This window comes from Myotis daubentonii, chromosome 2, assembly GCF_963259705.1.
Source record: "Myotis daubentonii chromosome 2, mMyoDau2.1, whole genome shotgun sequence".
Taxonomy (NCBI): Eukaryota; Metazoa; Chordata; class Mammalia; order Chiroptera; family Vespertilionidae; genus Myotis; species Myotis daubentonii.
In genome coordinates, this window is record NC_081841.1 from 207591118 (window position 1) to 207612154 (window position 21037).

The 21037-nt window shown below is 38.9% G+C and overlaps 1 protein-coding gene across 10 annotated transcripts in view; it reads right to left on the reverse strand.

Annotated features, from left to right (window-relative positions):
• Positions 1-13144, reverse strand: part of DLC1 (DLC1 Rho GTPase activating protein) — a 377601-nt gene extending 364457 nt beyond the window's left edge. For 2 of the 10 annotated variants that reach the window (XR_009451414.1, XM_059685549.1), the window contains exon 1: positions 12544-13143. The gene's annotated coding sequence lies outside the window, so the exon portion shown is untranslated. Of the gene's footprint in view, positions 1-12543 lie in introns of all 10 variants that reach the window. The other 8 variants (XR_009451415.1, XR_009451413.1, XM_059685536.1 and 5 more) reach the window with 7 other exon arrangements.
• Positions 13145-21037: the final 7893 nt, after the last annotated feature.

The window sequence follows — 21037 nt, forward strand, 5'->3', positions numbered from 1 at the left end:
GTAATAATCACTCCTGGTCATTCTATAGCCGGGGAGAACATGATAAAAATGAAGGACTTGTGGCTGAAATCAAGTTGGCAGTACTGTAGAACTGATGGCAACACTGTCTGCCCATCATCATTCATTAACAAATGTTTATTCAGTGCCATAGACACTGTGCTAAACATTGGGAATATAAACCTAAATAATATACTGTATTCTACCTTTCCTAAAGAAGCTTACAACTTTATGGTAGAAACTCATGTAAACAAGGACAATAAGTTCTCACATGGCCACAAATGCCACAGAAAATTTAACACAGAGGAGGGGGGCATTTACTCTCCCTCCTTTTCGCTCTCCCTCTTCCCTCTCTCCCTTTCTTTCCTCCCTCCCTCCTTCCCCATTTTCTAAATCATTTGAATTGACTAGAATCCAGCTTGGGAAGTCTTTGTAAAAGTTCTGACTTTTGCCCTAGCTGGTTTGGATCAATAGATAGAGCATCGGCTTGAGGACTGAAGGGTCCCGGGTTCGATTCTGATCATAGGGCACATGCCCCAGTTGTGGGCTTGATGCCAAGTAGGAGGCATGGATCTCTCTCTCTCTCTCTCTCTCTCTCTCTCTCTCTCCTTTCTTCTCTGAAATCAATAAAAATATATTTTAAAAAAGTCCTGACTTTTGAAAGTCTTTGTAAAAATCCTTTCTTTCTTTCTTCCTTTGTCTGTCCCTTCCTTCCAAGTAGTGTTGGGATGGTGCAAACATTAATAGGGCCTCTAGAGGAGGAACCCCCTGAACGAGGTCCTCTGTGGGAAATTTCCTGCTTCCAATATTTCCAGGTCAAATGGGAGTTGAGATATATTTCCTACTCTATGGGTGAAGTCTTTCTTTCTTTTTGGCTTCAGATTTTTACTATTCTAGAATCACCTCTTTAGAGAAGATAACAGAAGCATCAATAAGCTCCAGAGAATTACTTACAACTTGAAAACTCACTGGTCACACATTGGAAACACATTTCTATGGAACATTTCAGAGAAAACTAATGGAAGAAATTTTTCAAAGAAAAAGAATGCCAGATAATTTCTCAGAACTAATGAACTTAGTTTTAAGATTGAAGAGAATCCATGAAATATCCAGTAATACAAAGAACAGAAATAGATCACACAAGAAACATTATTGTGAAATTTCAGAAATTTAGAAGTAAACAAATGATCATAAATATTATCAGAGAAAGAAAAAAAAATTATATATTAGGTATTGGGTTTCAGAACGATATTAGATTTCTTAATACTCTATATAAGACAGGTAATGATTGGTTGCTTCCTGCGTGCACCCGACTGGAGATTGAACCTGAAACCTGGGTATGTGCCCTGACCAAGAACCCGTCAGCTCCTGGTGTAAGCACCGACCAATTGAGCCCACCAGCAAGGACTAAATAAAATGTTTTAAAGAATGGAAATGTAATCATTGTATACTAGTGGCTTAGCTGTGGAATTTTTTGCTAACCAAGACAATGCAAACAGTAAATACTGACTTAATAAAAATTATACACCAACTATTTTCCAAGCATAGAGTTTTGTGGGGGGTGGAATTAGGGATGGTGGGCAGAATAGTTTCAGAAAGCAAATGTTTAATTTTCTATAGTAGGAAATTAACTTATAATGTCTAAAATGAAAAAAATAATGTAATATTGTTTAGAAGTATGGAAATAAATATCAGGAGAAATAGCTACAAATTTCTAAGTATTATGCTTCTGAGTGCTTTTGCTTGAGATAGGAAAAAAGTATCCTATCTATGAATTTCAGAAAGCATGTTAAATAACAATCTAAATTTTAATATGTTTCAGAGCAGGAATTTTAAGACTGAGTTGATGCATAAATACAGTGTTGGGCAAAAGTAAGTTTACAGTTGTGAGTAGGCGAAACACAGAGTTTAGTCTTGTTTATTCTTGTCCTATATAATAAAAAGGCTAATATGCAAGTAGACTGAACGGCGGAACAACTGAACAACTGGTCAATATGATGTGCGCTGACCACCAGGGGGCGTGTGTGAAACATGGCGGGTGTTGGCCGCGGTGGGATGGTGGAGCAGGTGAGCAGGGGTGCCAGTTGCTGTCATCAGGGTGAACCTCTGATGGTTACTGAAAATTATTTGCTTCCGCACACTGCGGTCCTACCCAGCACTCGCACCAGCTGCTGGCAACAGCCCCGCTTGCACCCACTGCTGGTGCCTGGTGCCAGTCCTGATCACTTGGTGCCATCAGTGGGTACAAGAGGTGGCTGCCAGCCCTGATTGCCCCTGAGGGCTTCTACACCTCCCCCTGCTCCTGAGGGGCGATCGGGGCAGCAGCCACTGCTCGCACCCACTGCTGGCACTGGCCCCAATTGCTCCACACCATCAGTGCATGTGAGCAGGGCCAGTGCCATCAGTATATGGGAGCGGAGGTGGCAGGAGCAGGGCTGCTGACAGATGGGACTGGGGGCCGCAGTGGGAGGGGCTGGGCGGGGGCACAGGGGATGGGCTAAGACTCACCCCTGTGCCTACCACAGCCTCGCAGCCCACAGTTCCTTTCAAGGTGCATGAATTCATGCACTGGGCCCCTAGTCTATAATAATAAAAGTGTAATATGCTAATTGGACTGGACAGCCAAACGACCTTCTGGACGTCATTCCAGATGTCCTTCCAGATGACCTTCTGGATGAAGCTGTGGCAGGGGCTGAGGCAGAGGCGGTTAGGGGGTGATCAGGCAGGCAGGCAAGTGGTTAGGGCTGATCAGGCAGGCAGGCGAGCGGGTTGGAGCCAGTGGTCCCAGATTGTCAGAGGGATGTACGACTCCCTGCGGGATTGGGCCTAAACTGGCAATCGGACATGCCCGAAGGGTCCCAGATTGCAAGAGGGTGCAGGCCGGGCTGAAGGACTGATCCCCCTGCATGAATTTTATGTACTGGGCCTCAAGTCTATATAATAAGAACCTAAGCAACCGTTATGGCAGAACAACCAGGATGACCCATCACTATGATGCGCATTGACCACCAGGGGACACTCAATGCAGAAGCTGCCCCCTGATAATCAGTGTGCTCCCACAGGGGGAGTGCTGCTCAGCCAGAAGCCGGGCTCACGGCTGGTGAGTGCAGCAGTGGTCGCAGGAGCCTCTCCCGCCTTCATGGAAGCATTAAGAAGCAGCGAGCTAAGCAGTAAAGAGCAGCAAGTAGGTGGGCGGTAAGGAGCGAGGGGTCCCGGACTGCAAGAGGGATGTCCAACTGCTGCCTTAGGCCTGCTCCCCACAGTTGGACATCCCCTGAGGGGTTCTGGACTGTGAGAGGGTGCGGGCTGGGCTGAGGGAACCCCTCCAGTGCACAAATTTCATGCACCGGGCCTCTAGTATTATATATTTTTCCATACAAACAACTGAAAAACCTACTTTTGCTCACCCCTGTATGCTTGCATTTTCTCCTATAATATATTCAATAGGACCAAACTATTCCCCTTTGTTCCTTCCCCACTCAGCACCCCGCCCCCCCTCACAATTATACACAAACTTGCCCCACACTTTCAGCAAAATAAAGATGTCAGTTTGGTACTTATTTTTGGCCACCAATGTCAGTGCAGTTTTTCATGGGGTTCTTAAGTGATTTCTACAATGGCTTCCTTTCCTCCCCAAGCCTTCTGGGAACTCCTGGAATTCAGGACAGGTATTCTCGGTAATCCTCTTAACTATAGTCTTTTAAAAATATTACCTGGATAGAAGTTTAAGACATCGAAAATAATATGTAAGTAGAATTAAATGAGTAAGTACATATGAAAAGAGAAATTCTCGGTTATGTTCTAATTTCTTGGACACCACACTCTCAACTCTTGAAAAGACAGCAACTGTTTGATTCATTCCTTCGAATGTGGGTATCTTGTTTTCTCTTTTCAGAACACAGTTTTATATTATATTATATTAAATTCTAAATTTTATATATATATATATATATATCTACACTAATAAAAGAGAAAAATGGTAATTGGCGTACGACGATACCCTTTTCATTGGCTAATCAGGGCTATATGCAAATTAACTGCCAACTAAGATTGGCAGTTAACTGCCAACAAGATGGCGGTTAATTTGCATATGTAGGCACAATGCAGGGAGGCAAACGGGAAAGCAGGAAGAAGCCCCCTGCCACTGACAGTGATCAGAAACCCAGGGGGGAGCTAAGAGCTGGGGGGCAGGGCAAAGGCGGCCCCAGGGCCGCCTTTGCCCTGCCCCCCAGCCATGATCGGAGAATCAGGTGCCTTTTCTGCCCTGGCCAGTGATAGCAGGAAGTAGGGGTGGAGCCAGTGATGGGAGCTGGGCACGGTCGAAGCTGGCAGTCCCAGGAGCTAGGGGCCCCTTGCCTGGGCCTAAAGCGAAGCCCACGATCGCAGGGCCGCTGCCACTGTGGGTCCCCGCTGCCCAGGCTGAACGCCTAGGCCAGAGGCATCAGGCCTGGGCAAGGGGCCGATTCTGTGATTGGAGGGTGATGGGGGTCAACGCCTGAGGGCTCCCAGTATGTGAGAGGGGGCAGGCAGGGCTGAGGGACACCCCCGCCCCACACCCAGTGCACGAATTTCGTGCACCGGGCCCCTAGTAAATATATATAAATATATATATATAAATATATATATATATTCTTATAATCATATACATGTATATATGATTGACCCCCCCTGGATAATTGTTAAACGCCTTCACACAATTCCTCATATTTAGAAGGGAAAATAAAGTCATAATAGTACTGCCTATTTCTCTTTATTTTGTCTACTTTTTCTTTGAATAGCTAGCGTTACTTCTGGCTTCCCTTCGTGTCTTTCTTCTTAATTACCCGTTCCATGTTAAATTCCTAGGACCTGTGCTTCTCCTGCTACTCTAAAGTATATAGATGTGTAATATCTGTCACGTAGCAAGTTCTCAGTAACTCTAGGAAGGAAGAAAAGATACAAGGGAGAAAATCTTTTAATTAAAAGTAGGTTAAACTCTCTTGAAATGCGGTCTTGCAAGAATAGAGAATGCAGCTAAATCAAGAAAAGAACACTTCAATACCAGCCTGCTTTGTTACTACATGAAAAGGGTCCAGTGAGATGGAGAGATTGGGGACATCTTCAGTGATTTGAAATCTTAATGTATCTTAGCCTACTCTCAAGAAGTCTCCTTTCCACATAGTGAGTGCCCCAAACACTTGGAATTAAATTGGATAATTAGAACAGAATCAACAACACAGAAACAGACAGCATCACAGATTAACACAGCTCTTCAAAGGTGCGCTCACTAATGTCAAAGGAAATCTTTATTACAGTGAGCATTTGTGGAAGCTAAAATGAAATCATTTTTTTATGGAGATGTCAAAGAAAAAATTATCTAACAAACTAAACTGCGTACCTTTTGGCATCTTCCTATTGCCCCTGAATCAATGGCAACATGCAGAGGATTGCTTTTCATTGCCAAACTGATGTTGCATATACAAGATGCCTAAGAGCAGCAAGAAATCATAGAACAGATATAATTTTTCTTAAATTTTTATGTAAAGGTATGGACAAATAGGAAGAAAAGATAATAACAACACATTTAAGAAAGCATTTTTATGAGTCTAGTTAGAGTGGCCAACTGTTAGTAAAAAAAAACAATTAATGCCTTTTCTCTTTTTTTAAAAAATATATATTTTATTGATTTTTTTACAGGGAGGAAGGGAGAGGGATAGAGAGCCAGAAACATCAATGAGAGAATCAGCTGCCTCCTGCACACCCACTACTGGGGATGTGCCCACAACTAAGGTACATGCCCTTGACTGGGATCGAACCTGGGACCTTTCAGTTCGCAGGCTGACGCTTTATCCACTGAGCCAAACCGGTCAGGGCTTAGTGCCTTTTCTTTAAGCTATTCATGCTACCTAATCCAAATTAGGCTGTGGGAGAGAGAGAAACCTTTCAGAATACAATATAAGAATTTCTCTCCATTTGATTTCATGTAGATTTCCTTTCTTTAGTAGTAGTCTATGTCTTACTCCTTCACAAAATTATCCATCTACTTTTACATCCTTTGCCAAATGTTGGTATTTATTTATTATGCTTCATTAGCTGTTGGTGGGGAAAAAATTTCCTGTTAAAATTCTTTATTGGCAAATGCTTAATGCAGCTTTCAATATTATATATGAAATAGCTTTCATGCCTTTAGACTGTCTGGAAAACATTAACAATTTTAGTAAATTATAGAATGAACCACCTATAATGAACGAAGTCAGTGGAATAAGTAGTACATCACCTTTTCCAAGAAACACACCCAACCTCCCATCAGTTTTTTTTTTGTCTTTAGAAAAAAAAAAGGAGTGGTATCTAACTAAAAACATTCTCTTTAATATTTTCCTATTTTTATGTATATCTCACTTTTCCTGAGCTTGGAAAACTTCTTCTCATTCTTAGCTTTCAGAGGCAAAGATATTCCAGCAATCAGGCAAGCTTGAAAATTAGCTGTCAATCCTCTGGAAACAGCTCATCAGAACAGAGCAGGGCGCTACAAGACTGCAAGGTATTATTTCCACGGTACCTTCTATTTTTACCTCCAAGTTCCTGCTATTTAATGTAGTCTTAGTAGTTTCTAATTTTCTTGCAGGGAGGAGCCCAGATACTGGCAACGTTTGACTTGCCACCACTTTATAGCTCAGTTCCGCCAGGTTTGCAGATTCTCTTAACGTTTTCTTAAGCAACCCACATGTAATTTGAGGAAATCGTGGAACTTTTAATGATATTGCCTGATAGCACTGAGACTTTTCTGAGGGTAATTGCTTTCAAGAGATCCCAGAATTAACATAATCATGGTGGACAATATTGCATCATGTTTGCAATAATTTCCAGATATCTGTATTTTCTTTGGGCTTCCATGTTTTATTTTTAAAAGAGTACACAGTATTCTTAATAACAGTGTCCTGTCCTATGCAGAATTCTTTGAGCATTCAGAACTACAGTGTATCTTAGATATTTCTACAATTAAATTCATTAGTGAATAATTAATCGTTTATGTTTTTTTGCCTTGATATTTCCTTATCTACAGAATCCCTTATAACCAAAGAAAAGTATTGCCTTTGCTCTGAACTTGTTTCACATGGAATTTTTCATGCAACAGGAAATACCTTAGAGTTAAATTTAATATCAAGAGTTTGGCTGCCTTTTTCTTTGGATGGCAAATCAGTAAGACTGAAATGCAGTTTTGCTTTATTATAAAAAGAGATTTCTATTCAACAAGGGAATATAATGCTTTATCAACAGCATGGTGATATGTGGCTTTGCTTTAAGAGCCACTATTTTTAGCTTTGCTATCATTTCTAAGAACACTCTAATGATAGGCACAGTAATCACTAAATATAAATAAGAGATATGACTACATCAACACAGGTGCTCAGATAGCTAGGTGATAACAGGATACTAAGACTTCAGTCGTTCAAATAGCACAACTTTCCCTAAAATCCTGAATATGAAATCATTGGGAACTTGGCTACTTCGGTTAGGTCGGTATCATCCTGCCAGGGGTCAATTTCATCCTCTGTATTTAATATCTATAGTTTTCATTTTACTTTGCCATCTAATCTATGTGCATTTAAGCTTGGTTCTATGACCAAGTGTTCTTCTCTGAATCCAGTTAATAGTAGGTGCATTCGAAACTTTTGATGATCATGATAATAGTAACAAAAAGCTTCCATTTTTGTGGAGGCAGGATGTCTGTTAAAGAATCATTTTCCCCCCATCAACCCCCCCGCCCCCCCTCCCCCCGGTGATTTGGGTTAGTTACTTAAGTTTGTATTCTTCAGTTTTCTCATGTCTATAATGGGAATAATAATAAATTGTTGAGGGGAAAAGAATAATATTGAACAATGATGAGCTAATAGTGCATATAGAATACTTAACTCATGACATATTGCAAGAACTCACTTGATGCTAACTGACTTGATACTGATGCTGATAAAGACAATGCCAATGACTCCTTTAGTGTTTGGTTGATCTTAGTTGCAGAATCCATGGCTGAGTATGAGCTGGACCCATCCCTTGGATGCCCATGTTATTTCAACATAGATGAGCGATTTTGACCAAAAACGTGAAACACCATGATTCTTTCTTTCTCGATTGACTTATGCTTTTTTAAACAAAATATTTGTTTGTTATACTGTATGCAAAACAATTTCCACATACAAAATCTCATGCGACACTCAAATGACCCGGTGATGTAAATATTTTCTTTATCTTCCCCACTTTACCAATAAAAAGCAGAAGCTTAAGGTAGTTACGGAGCATGTTTCAAATCATAGAGCATCAAGTGGAAAAGATGCAAATTAGAGCCAGTATCTGACTGCCCATTGGGCTTTTGAGTACACCACTCCGTTTAAATCGTGGAGAACTCACTAGTGCGCTGCTCTCACTGGCCTTATGTAACGTTCAATTTCAAACTATTTCTGGATGCTCATGCTTCCTTCTAGCTCGTACTGAATTTGTAATAGCATCGTATGAGAGTGTTGTTAACCTCTGGCCTCAGGCTCTGATGACTCTTGACAACCTCTTATTTTCTTTCCACTTTAAAAGTTATTATGCTATCATTACAGGAGGTTTGGGAAAAAAGTCCCACAATGCCCACTCTTCAAGACTGGTTTTGCTTTGCTTTCTTTCCTCTTTCCATCCTATTTATTCCACAAACATTTATTGACAGGCAGGTATTGATAACACCTGACATGTTAGGTATTTTGCTAGTTTCTGGGAATAAAAAGAAACACTGAATTTCTAAACTGGTTCTCTGATTTTGGTAGTTTCTTCTGATCTCATTTCCATTAATAGGACCAATTTCATCTTTGAATTATTTGAATTGTATTGCTAAAACACTTCAATTCAGTCTAACCCCAAACAACCTTTCCACACATACAACTAGCTACAATAGTTTTTCCTATCGATCTATCTTTTTTGTTTGTTTGTTTTGTTAATCCTCACCAGAGGATTTTTTTTTAATTGATTTTTAGAGAAAGTGGAAGGGAGGGAAGAGACAGAGGGAACCATTGATGTGAGAGAGACACATCAACAGGCTGCCTCCCACATGTGCCATGGCCTGGGCTGAGGATAGAGGTACAACCGAGGTATATACCCTTAACCGGAATCGAACCTGTGATCCCTACAGTCCATGGGCCGATGCTCTAACCACTGAGCAAAACCAGCTGGGGCTCTACCCATCTATCTCAATTAATATGAAATTCATATGCATACTGTTTGCATTGCTTTACAGCTTTTTTTTTTCGTGTGTCAGAGTTCCTGTATAATCTTTTCATGTTCACTTATATACTCTATAATTCACTGGATCAAAATAAACAATCTATTTTTAACTAGGTCTCAAGGTCCGCATTTCATCTTTATTCTCTTTAACTTCCTAGAAAACTAAGCCCATCTATTTCTCAAAACTCTGTGAACTGACTAGCAGTTTAATGCCAAAATAGAGCCATAGAAGTAAATGTTGTATTTCTACATCCACATCAAATTCAATCTGTAGGTGGGCTTCTCCATAAACCTGTTTAGTTTAAGTGATACACACAGGGGCTTAGCATTCATGTGGGGGAAGAAGGGACAATACTCATGCCACTTCCTAAAATCTGGAGATTTTTTACTGTTCCCTCATCCTCTTTAAATCCTCATCTCCTAAATTCTTGACATTAATCTATTTTGATGATATAATACTCTGATCCAGATCTAGGTTATCTCTCAGATCTTTGCTGTACTGTAAGATATCTATGGAGAGATTCTCATTGTAAGATAATATTGATTACTGACACCAATTCATTCATTTTCCAAGAAGAAACAAGTAAGATAAAAACAAAAGATAAATTTTAAATGTTCCATTTAGACTTACTTTTGGCCTGTAAGACCCAATCCTCTGTAAGGTTATACCATGCCTAAAAATTCTCTTGTTTTAAAAAATGATAATGCCCTTAAGAAAAAAATAGAGTGATGTACTTTCTTTTACAGGCCCTCCAGGAATTATATAGTCAGTTATACAGGCCATTTCTTTACTGCACTTATTCCTCATTCCAATAATGTGGAGTGTGGTGACACTGGAGGCATTGACTAGTGTAACTTTTAAATGGTAATGACATCCAATCTGTTTCATAAAAATGAGAGAAAAAAACATCATTGCACACATTTTCTTTAAAGAAATGGCATGTCCTAGAAATGACATGCATTAGTTTTTATGAGAAAGGCTTGGAAAGTGCTGGGTTTCAGCATGCAGAGCAACATATATTGTCACATATGAGGTATGATACAGATGATCCAGCCAGCTCTCCCATTTTACATTGCATTGGTCAGACATTTATTTATGTCCTGTAACAAATCCTGTATTCTACAGCTTAAGGGTCTTGCAGAAGGCTCAGCATTGACATAATCAACTAAAGGATCGAGTATAAGCTATAGAAGGGAAGATGAAAGGGAGTGGGCTTTTTGGTCCCAGAAATGTACACTTATGTTTTCATATGTCCATTTAGGCTTTTAATAGTTCCACTGAGGAAAAACCCATAGAGCTGGAATAGACTTGCAGCAACAGAAATTTAGGTTAGCTCAGAGAAGGAAAGTCTATGTACATTAAACCAGTTTCAATGGGGGGCAGTAAAATCTCTGACCATCATTGTTTAGGCAAGTTCATTATGATGCCCTTGAATACAAGGATATGAACCAGACAAGCTCTTTTCTAGCCCTTGTTAAGTAACATACGTTTAAAATTACTGTGATTATTAGCATATGGATTGATTTTCTTGGCATAATCATGAAATGTAACAAAATAGGCACAAATAAGTTGCTCCCTTAAAGTGTTTGTTGAAGGCATAATAATTTTTTTTAAACTTTGACTTGAGAAAATTTTATTACTAAATTTGGTTCTTTTTAAAAATCATTATCCCCCCCCCCCACACACACACACACACTGTAACACCGGTGGCAGTTTTTATTTTTCTAGAATTTTCTGTCTAAAAGTAGACTCCTACTGGACATGTGAATATTTTATTCTGCATAATTATTATTTGAGAGCAGGATGATGTAGTATAAAGATATCTGAACTATAAGACAGTACTGTGGTTCCACTGTTATCTCTTCTACTAGCTAGTGGTGTGACCTTGGACAGGTCATTTTTGAATGTGATTCCTTAGCTCCTCTGGCAACCTCATCACAGCGTTAGAAGAGTGATGTCTTATACTATTTCCTTCCTTGAAAGTCTATTCAGGAATTTTATTGAGTCATAGTTTACGTAAGTCAGTATTTTATATTTTTTTAACATACTTAAAAATAGATTATTTTTTATCATACTTTAAAGTCCTAACATGACTTAACTTGTTAGTGAATAGCTAAAATTCATCAATATAAGCATAGAATTTAAGAATAATTAGCTAATACAACAAATGGTTACCCTGTAATGGTAAAAGTTTATAATTACAACACTTAATTTCTTGTGACTCAACTGTCCAGTAGTTCTCATCTTTCATTTAATGTATTTTGGGCTCATCTAATAGGTTTGGAAAGACACGTGAACATTTGTTCCCTTCACATACCATTGTATAATACTTTTATAAAATAATTGGTTTCATTCTAAATATTCAGAAATATAAATATAACAATATGTTACGCATTAAAAATCAATGTCATTTTAGTCATTACTAGATATATTTTTTCATATGTTGCACATTTAAGCATTTAAGATACCTTAAAAAGACTAGAGCCTGGTAGAAATGTAATCTTATGATTATAAACACATGATCAGATTTTCATATAATTGTAGTAATTTCCAGCTGCCTTAAAATAGTAATAATGAATGTTATTGTCATTGGGATTTACTTTAGTTATTCAAAAATATTCACAAAAATATGACTTGAGTAGTGAATTCAGGGAATTTAATATAAATTAAATCCAATTCTGATATTTAACATTTTAAAACTCAGATTAAACACTACTTAGGACAGGTTACGCATTTACTTTTGTTAAAAATTAATGAAACATTTAAGCTGTACATTAGCAGCTTGGCCTATGGTTAAAGCTGGTTTGGGAAAATATTGAGGAATCCAATCTTCATATTTTAAATGAGACACAAAATATTCTTTGGAGATTCACTATCAAGAAAAGTCACTCTAGTGCTATCTACTCTCCCTGTTGGCAAAAGGAGGGAGATAAAAAGAATTCATTTATACCTCGCACTTATGTGTGAGAATATGCGTTTGCTTCATATTATGCCATGGAACCAGAAAGTTGGTCTGATAGCTCTACTGATAAATAAGTTAAGAATAAAAAGGGATTAAAAGAACATCTTAGTTTATGGAGGAAAAGAGTCAAGTCTCTCTGGAGCCTATTTTAGAATTGACATTTTGCTAAAACAATTTGACTCACAGTTTTCTACTCACTAAACATTTTCCACTCCTGCTTTCATGGCTTAGCTGTAAAACCTAGGAAATCCACCACTTGCTGCAAGAGGCTAACGTTTATCCCCATCTTTCTGCCTCTCCAAAGACTGCCTCCAAGCGTAGAAATAGATCGTCCACAGCGTCTTACCTAGACAAGGAGGAGCTGCGACGCCAAGGCATGACATTGTTCAACGCTCAGGTTAGCCAAGAAGTCCGGACCGTTAGTTTCTCCAAAATATAAGTTCACATTTCGTGGTTGAGATCATGGCTCTATTCTAAGCAGTTTCTGCGCAGCGTGTGATTCTAACAAAAACACCCTGGGCAGCTGGAGGGAGCCTCAGCCGGAGCAGCAGCCTGTCAAGACGCTCCCAGTGCCTTCTGTCTCCTGGACTCAGACTGATGTTTTGCGAAAGGGGCCTCCACCACCAGGCCCAGATTGCCTGGGAAGCATTTCCTGCCTCTGAGGAGTGTGCATGGGAGAGAGGCTGCACGAGGGGAGGGAGGGGGAGAGGGAGAGGCAGGCAGAGCCCGCCTGGGCGGTGTAGGAGTTCTGATTTTACACAGAACTGAAGTGAGTTTGTCAAAGCCCTTGAGGTGATTAGCTGGAGAGTCATAAAGTCCTAGAGCTTTTTCTAGCCTGCATGGCTGATGAGGGGAAAAAAGAGAAAAAGAAAACACGGTTCCCTCCCTCCCCGACAACTTTTCCACTCTATTAAATGTATAGACACAACTTCACCCAAATACCTTTGCAGCTCTCCTTTCAAAAGATCTTTCAAGGGAGCAAGACGAAATTTCGTGTTCATACCGTAATTCTTCTAAATGTGAAATCCTCTTCTCCCCCTCTCCCGCTTTAAAACGCTGCGGCCTTGCATACTATACCTGAGATGATCTGTGAGTAAAATCCCAAGAATCCAGTAAAGGGAATGTTTTCTCCAAGAGCTGCCCGACCCCAAGATTCCTGCACAAAATTCAAGGAGTCTGTGTCCTGGCCCATGCAGCGTTCTCTCTCCTCAGAATCCTCCAGTTACACAAGCTCAGGGCTGGCAAAGCAGGAGACAGGCTCCATCTTGATCCTATTACAGCCTTGCTGACATGAACCACTTGCAACTGCTTCCCTCCAGCCTGACAGAGTCCCTGAATCACGTCGCCAAAGCAGCTCACAGTATCTGCGTCCTCCGTCCGACACAGATTTTGTGAACTCTCATCTGTTTATCTTTTCTGCTTGCCTGAGCCTCCCCTGAATGACTTCCTCCTAGCTGCTCCAGGCTGGGAACTTGGACTACCATTTGGTTTTGATTAAAACCAGACAGCCAACTCGGGAGAATTTAGGGAATAAGCTAATGGAAACAGCAAGTGTGGCTTTAATTAGTGCATCAATTAATAATAGATGTTAGCTTGTCGTAGAATAAGATGACACGGATATAAACGCAGGGGAAGCTCAAGTCGTTTCAGAAAAGTTACACCAATTCGCATCCTCTCACGACCCAGTGTTCTCCTGAGGGAACGTGGAGGGCAAGAGAGGGATTGGCCTTCGGACATCAGGTTGTGCAGAGGCCAGTGGAGTGGCCTCCTTGTTTATACCAGAGAAACAGGAAGCGGCATCTCTGAGTCTAATTATCTTACTCGGTTGAAATTGCACAGTAATGTCTCACTTCTGTTTTATTTACAAGTCAATGGATTCCTTTGCCTTGTAGGACTTAAGATTCCGCCCCCCCCCCCCACGTGATTAGTGAGCAGATCAATCTGATTATTGGATCTATGTGTGGTTTGCCCATTTCTAGAGATTTCCAATAATGAGAGGAAGGAGAATAATTTCAATACAGTAAATGAGTAATATATAAAGAGGCACAAGAAATATTAAACCTATTGGCCCTAAGATCCCTACGATATGTCTCTGGATTATAAGTAGTTTTCATTATTCATGTCTATCCTCAGTTGGCTCTAAGTTTTATGAGGGCTGACCTATACCTGGATGTCACAGTAGGTGGATATCTTTGTAGTGCGCCCTGAGAATATGGGGTAGGTGATAACTCACAGAAGCACGATTTTATAGTTGCTCTTCCTTTTCTTATTAGGAAACTAAAATCTCTCAAAATTAATATAAAGCATGGACTATCAAGAAATTTTAAATGGCAAGAATGAAATATTCCACATGAATTTGAAGATGAGAAGCAATCAAATAAAATTGGAGGCAGAAGCAATTTTTTGAAGTTTATATCAAAATATTACTCATTAAAAATGAGCATTTAGACTTCTTTAATTTAACCTTCAATCCTATAGCAAGAAGGAAGCCCATACTTTCATAAATTATTTGAAGCTATTCATTTTTATATTCAAAATATTTTTACTGAAACTCTGCCATTAAATCTTTCCAACAATCTTTGTGTGTATTCTTATTTTACAGATAAAGTATTAGAAATCTGTGGAAGTAATTTTCTCACAATCAAATGATAGAAAGTGGCCAACTACACATTGGAAACCAGATTTTCTAACTAAATTTTGTGCTTTTTTCCTCCCTGCCTTTCTTGGCTCCCATTTAATTGCTGTGTGAAATTGGGAAGACTTTTAAAACTCTCTTTTAGATTCCTTTTTAAAAATAGGGACAATTTCACATAATCCACAGATTGGAAAGCAGGATTTACTTTATATATACAAATATTTATAAATTTATATTTATTTCCCTCAGGGCAACACAACAGCAGAATGGAATACGAACTGATGTAAGGTCTTTCATAAAATAACATATATATCTCTATCTCTGCCTCTCGCCCTGCTTCAAGTATATAGTGGGTGCCCAATAAATGTCAGTATTCTGCTAATTCTTCTTAGCTAGCTTCTCCCCATAAATATTATATCCCCCCCCATATAATTCAGCCTTGTTTCCATTTATATTGGACTGAGAAAAACAATATCCACATACATTTATAAATGCCTTTTTAGATATCTAGATACTTCTTAAGCAGTTTCCTTCTTAATATTCTCTTCTTTAAACAAAATAAGACTTTATGCTTTATCCTATTATTAGAAAGATTACTTCCCAAATCTTTAATCACTCTTATTTATTTTTCATCCTTCAGTTGCCTGACTCCAAACAAATCTCAGAGCTTACTTTCTCATAAAGGCCTTACAAAATATGAGTACAAAGATAAATATTGAGATAATTTTCTAAATATTTAACAACATCAAGAACATAGCAAATAAGAAGAGAGAAAAAACAACCTAATTCGCCATTGGATTTAACAGTGTGGAAATCACTTGATAATGACAGAGAATCATATGGACAAAAGTCAGGTTTGAAAGAGAATTTGAGGAAAGGAATTGAAGACATGGGTCAATTCTTTTGAAGTTTTATTGCAAAGCAAAGTAAACCAATGGCAGGGTAACTGTCTGGGGCCAGGAGAAGCTTTTATTAAGATGGGTGAATAACAGTTTCCAATTTTTAAAAAATCAGTATGGTATCTTCCCGAAGGCAGAAAAAAATTTTTGGAGAGAAAAGAGTGGAGAAATGCTGGAGTGAATTTTTGTGTAGGAGAGAGAACTTGGAATCTAGGTGCAGGGACTGATTTTAGCTAGGAGCATGATACATGTGAAGACTAGTGGGTATTAGCCCAGCTGGTGTAGCTCAGTGGTTGAGTGTTGACCTATGAACCAGGCGGTCAAGGTTCGATTCCTGGTCAGGGCACATGCCCAGGTTGCTGGCTCCATCCTGGGGTGGGGGTGGGGTGTGGGGTGTGGTGGGTGTGCGTGTGCAGAAAGCAGTCAATCAATGATGCTCTCTCATCATTGATGATTCTATCTCTCTCTCCCTCTCCCTCTCCCTTCCTCTCGGAAATCAATAATAATAATAAAAATGATTAGTGGATATTAGATATCATGATACAATTAGTCACTCAGCAGATTCTAGATAACCACTATTATGGTTTTCATTGCTATTCAATTTTAAATTATTCTGTTGCTCTTAGTCACAAAAAGATTATACCTACAATAAACAATTGATTAAATAGATGGTATAGAAGAAACAAAACTTACAAAATGTTACAAATATGCTTCTCTGTGTGATTTATTGTATAATTCCCCTTCTTATATTTCTCTGGTGCAACCTGGTCCAGCCAGGTGCAGTAGAACTTTCCCCCCGGGCACTGTACATCCTAGTTCTAGCCCTTAAAGTTACAAAGAAAGGTATTGCTTTTGTGATTCTCTCATCTTACTGTTGTTTTCTAGTTCTGAGTCCTTTTGCTAATTTCTTTGCTTTTATTTTTTTAATTCATCTCTCAGTTTTCCAAATTTAAGTTTATATTTTTATTCCTCATATGTATTTTAATACCTTTATTGAGATTTAATTGATACACGGAAAACTGCACATATTTAAAGTATATGGTATGATTGGTTTTGACAAATGTTTACACCTGTGATAACATCACTACAATCAATAATGAACATTTCTATCACTTCCAAATCTCCTGTGCCTCCTGTCATCCTTCCTTTTTGGTCCTTCCTCTTCCTCCCCCCCCCCCCGCCCCACAAGCAACCACTGGTCTATTTTCTGTCACTGGAGATTAGTTTACATTTCTCGACATTTATTTACATGAAATAATATGTATGAATTTTCTTCCACTTAGTGTATCTGAGATTCATTCATATTGTTGCATGTATCAATAGTCCATTCCTTTTTTTTTCTTTATTGATTAAGGTATTACATGTGTCCTTATCTTCTACTCCCCTCCCCACCCCCGCTCATGTCCTCACCCCGCTCTGGTGTCTGTGTCCATTGGTTATGCTTATATGCATGCATACAAGTCCTTTGGTTGATCTCTCCCCTTACCCCCACCCTCCCCTGCCTTCCCTGTGAGGTTTGAGGGTCTGATCGATGCTTCTCTGTCTCTGGATCTGTTTTTGTTCATCAGTTTATGTTGTTCATTATATTCCATAAATGAGTGAGATCATGTGATATTTATCTTTCTCTGTCTGACTTATTTCACTTAGCATAATGCTCTCCAGGTCCACCCATGCTGTTGCAAATGGTAGGAGTTCCTTCCTTTTTGTAGCAGTGTAGTATTCTATTGTGTAGATGTGCCACAGTTTTGTTTTGTTTTGTCACAGTTTTTTAATCTACTCATCTGCTGATGGGCACTTAGGCTGTTTCCAAATCTTAGCTATGGTGAATAGTGCCACTATGAACATAGGGGTGCATATATCCTTTTTGATTGATGTTTCTAGTTTCTTGGGATATATTCCTAGAAGTGGGATCACTGGGTCAAATGGGAGTTCCATTTTTAGTTTTTTGAGGAAACTCCCTACTGTTTTCCACAGTGGCTGCACCAGTCTGCATTCCCACCAGCAGTGCACGAGGGTTCCTTTTTCTCCACATCTTCACCAGCATTTGTCGTTTGTTGATTTGTTGATGATAGCCATTCTAACAAGTGTGAGATGGTACCTCATTGTCGTTTTGAGGGATTTTAATACCAGATATCAAGCTGTATTAGTCCATTCCTTATTATTGCTGAGTAGTGTTCCATTGTAGGGATACACCACGATTTCTTTTCCCATTCACGTGTTAATGGACAGTTGGGACCATAACATTAGGACAAAGTTATTTGACTATTTCAAATAAAGATGCAATGAACAATCATGTACAAATCTTGATATGCATGTATTGTTTCATTTCCTTGGATAAAAACTTAGGAGTGATTGGCAGGGCCAGTTGATAGACATATTTTTAACTTTTTCAGGAACTTCCAAACTGTGTTCTAAAGTGGGTGTGCCATTTTGTATTTCTACCAGAAGTTTCTGAGAATTTTTATTGTTCCACATGCATGCAAACACTTAGCAAGATTAGTTTTCTTTTTCATTTTAGCCATTCTAATAGATGTGCAGTCATATCTCATTTGCATTTTCCTAATGATTACTGATGTTGAGCATCTTTTCCTGTGATTATTTATCAGTATTTCTTTGATGACATGTCTATTCAAGTTGCATGTCCATTTTAGAAAATTGGGTTGTTGGTTTCTTTATCATTGAGTTGTGAGAGATTTTATTGTAGCTTTACAGAAGTTTTGAAATCAAGTATTATCAATATTTCAACTTTTTCTTCATTTTTAAAGTTGGTTTGGATAATCTAGGACCATGACATTTCCATATGAATTTTAGAAGCAGCTTGTTCATTTCTACCAAAAAAAAAGCCTATTGGAATTTTGATAAATTTGGTAGTTACATCAATTGGGAGAGAATTAACATCTCAATAATGACTCTTCTGTTCCAGGAACACTATGTATCTCTTCTTTTATTGAATTTTTAATTTATTTTATTAGTGTTTTGTACCTTCAACTATCATAGTCTTCTTGCACATTTTTGTCAGGGCTATCTCTAAGTATATGTTTTATTCCATTGTAAGTGGTATCTTTAAAAATTTCAATTTCTAATTATTTATTGTTATTATATAAAACACAATTTATTTTTACATTGATTAGTATCCTGCAAACTTGCAAAACTCACTAATTAGTTCTAGTAGGTTTTTTGAAGATCCCTAAGACTTTCCACCTAGATGATCATGCTGCATATGAATAAAGACAATTTTCTTCTGCTTTTCCATTTAAATGCTTTTTATTTATTTTGTTGTTACCTTATTCTACAGGCTGCAATCTGCATTGCAGTGTTGAATAACATTGGTGAAAGAGGACATTCTTGCCTTGTCTTGGGTCTAGGGAAAAAAGCATTTGGTTTTTCACTGTTAATTATGATATAAGCTGCAAGGTTTTATTGTTGATGCCCTTTATCAGGTTAATGAAGTTTCCTCTATTCCATGTTCTCAAATGAGAATGACTTTGTTCTCCAGGGACATTTGGAGATTTTTGTCGATATTTTGGCCATCACAACTAGGACAGAGGGGAGCTCCTGGCTGCAAAACATTACAATGCACAGGACAGCTTCCCACACGGATAATTATGTGACCCAAAATGTTGATAATGTTGAGGTTGAGAAACCCACCTTGCTCTGTTTCTAGTTTGCTGGTAATACAATTTTTTTAAAAAAAAATCATGAAAGGATGTTGAAAATAATATTTTTCTGAATAGTTTGCTTTTAGTTCACATAAAGTTTTTCTTTTTTTTTTTTAGTCTGTTAATAATGGCATTTTTCATAGGTTGATTTTTAAACATTAAACAGGTTTGCATTTCTTTGATAAACCATACTTTGTAATTAGATATTATCTTTTATACTTCATTGAATTCAATTCGCTGAAAATTTGTTAAGAATATTTGCATCTGTGTTCAAAAATATTTTTTTTCTTTTGTTTGTTGTTTTATAATTTAATTTCATTATGGTTGGAGAACATATTGTGAATAATTGGATTTTAGAAAATTTATTGAGACTTGTTTTATGGCCAGACATATGGTCCATTTTGGTAAGTGCATTTGAAAAAAAGTGTATTGTTTTCTCTGGTAATGTTTTTATTGCTGATGCATTTGACCAAAGTGTAGAGAACTGAAAATTTTTCACCACTATTCTATCCAGCAGGAATGAAATAGCATCTGTTGTACATAAACTGGAGGCTTATCTGTAGAGAGCCTTTAGTTTCACTGGATTCCCATTGAGCAACCTAATGTTTTCTTGAAACAGAAGTCATTCTGCTCATGGCATTTTAAAGCATTATCTAGTTTAAACTCTACATACCAGTAGGATAATTATTTATATTTGAAACTAGTGGCTCGGAGCACAAAAATTTGTGCACTCAGGGGGGGAGTGTTCCTCAGTCCGGCCTGCACCCTCTCCAATCTGGGCTCCCTGGAAGGACGTCCTACTGCTGGTTTACAGGGATTGGGCCTAAACTGGCAATCGGACATCCCTCTCATAATCTGGGACTGCTGGCTCCTAACCACTCACCGGCCTGCTTGCCTGATTGCCCCTAACCACTCTGCCTGCCAGCCTGCTTGCCCCCAACTACCCCCTTGCCAACCTGATCACCCCCAACTGCCCCCTGTACCAGTGTGCTCACCCCAACTACCCCCCTGCCAGCCCGCTCACCCCTAACTGCCTCCCTGCTGGCCTGCTTGCCCCCAACTACCCCCCTGCTGGCCTGCTTACTCCAAATGGCTCCATCTTCTATTTCATTTGTGTCCTTTCCACCCCTAAGTTAATGTTGTGTCCTTAATATGTGGTTATGAGATGTCTCTGTGACTGAGCTGGGAAACCTTTCACATTTCTCTTTCCTTTCCTTTCATCTCAGGATAACTGAGCTCTGCAGTTTGTGTGGGACCAAGCCCTGGGAATACAATGCTGAGCCCTCTGAACTCATTTTATTCTTTATTGTATTATTTGATTCCTGGAGCTGAATTAAACATGAAAACAGAAGAAAATATACCCTTTGATATAGAATCTGAGTCATTACCTGGAGATTTCTGCGGGAGTTGACACTGAGGCATGAGACACATGTGTTTGTTGGTCAGTTTCCTCAACTATGGAACGAAGGGTGATCCTGCCCCTAGGATCCTATGGAGGTTGGATATGATGCATCCAGAGGGATTAACTGGCAGCTCTGAGAGTAAGATCAGAAGTCAACAGACACTTGTTTCCTTTACCCAGACAGAGTTAGAAAAACACAACTCCTTTTATCATAACAGCAGCAAGGGCCATGCCTGTGGGAGGAG